The sequence below is a fragment of the Sorex fumeus genome, unplaced genomic scaffold, assembly GCF_029834395.1.
Source record: "Sorex fumeus unplaced genomic scaffold, SorFum_2.1 ptg000002l, whole genome shotgun sequence".
Taxonomy (NCBI): Eukaryota; Metazoa; Chordata; class Mammalia; order Eulipotyphla; family Soricidae; genus Sorex; species Sorex fumeus.
Window position 1 is genome coordinate 69,807,563 of NW_026606059.1, and position 936 is coordinate 69,808,498.

The 936-nt window shown below is 38.6% G+C and overlaps 1 non-coding gene across 1 annotated transcript; it reads right to left on the minus strand.

Annotated features, from left to right (window-relative positions):
* Positions 1-586: 586 nt before the first annotated feature.
* LOC130023335 (small nucleolar RNA U13) lies at positions 587-690 on the minus strand. The gene has a single exon (XR_008792454.1). It is a non-coding gene; the product is annotated as a small nucleolar RNA U13 (small nucleolar RNA).
* Between the last annotated feature and the right edge of the window lie 246 nt (positions 691-936).

The window sequence follows — 936 nt, forward strand, 5'->3', positions numbered from 1 at the left end:
CGTGTGGATATGGTAGATAGTTCTGAATCCTTTTCAGAACTAAGCTTGCTTGCATTGTTGTCCTTCATCTAGTGTTCTGCCAATCCTATTCAGGATGACTCGAGCGAACAGCTTGCAGACAACGGATAGCAGGCAGATTGGCGATAGTTGTCAATGTTGTGGATGTCTCCCTTCTTGTACAGTAGTACAGTCCTGCTGTTTTTCCATTGGGATGGAACCTTGCATTCAGACAGGTAGCACGTGAAGAGCCGAGCCAGTGTATTGATGAGTACTAACAGCAGGTTCTTCAGGTGTTCAGGTCTTACCTTGCCTGGGCCAGGTGCTGTTCATTTCTTTACTGACGAAATGGCATGTTGGATTTCGGAAGGGAGAAAGTTGGGAATGACATATCCATCCTGCGGAATTTGGGATGTGGGCAGGTGGATGTGACTATCAAAGAGATCTGAGTAGAAGTCGTGGATAATCTTCTCCATTGCCCTTCTGGAAGATGTGATATATCCATCAGGATGTCGGAGGGTAGTCATCTTATAGACTCAAAATTATATTGATCGTGAAAGATAAGTTCCTTTCATTTTTTTTAAGTTCACATCAGACAGGAATTGTGCCAAATGCACAACAAGTTTTAAGGGAGGCACACCTCATACAACTTTGTGGACATCTAATCATCATGCTTATCAACCAGAAAAGGATCTGATGAAACTCTTGAAGACAATAAAACACAAACATTTTCTATAAAGGAAAATTTGATAAGCTATTGAGAAAGACAAGAAAACATTAGAGTCAGTAATCCATTTGCTAAAGATCAAAAACAAAATTGACAGAAAATTCAATCTGTGAGTAAACTGTAATGCTATATTATTTCCTTTTTATATATTAAATTTTAGCATCATTTGAAATATAAAAATTGAAATATCTGTTGACAGATGTTGTAACCAA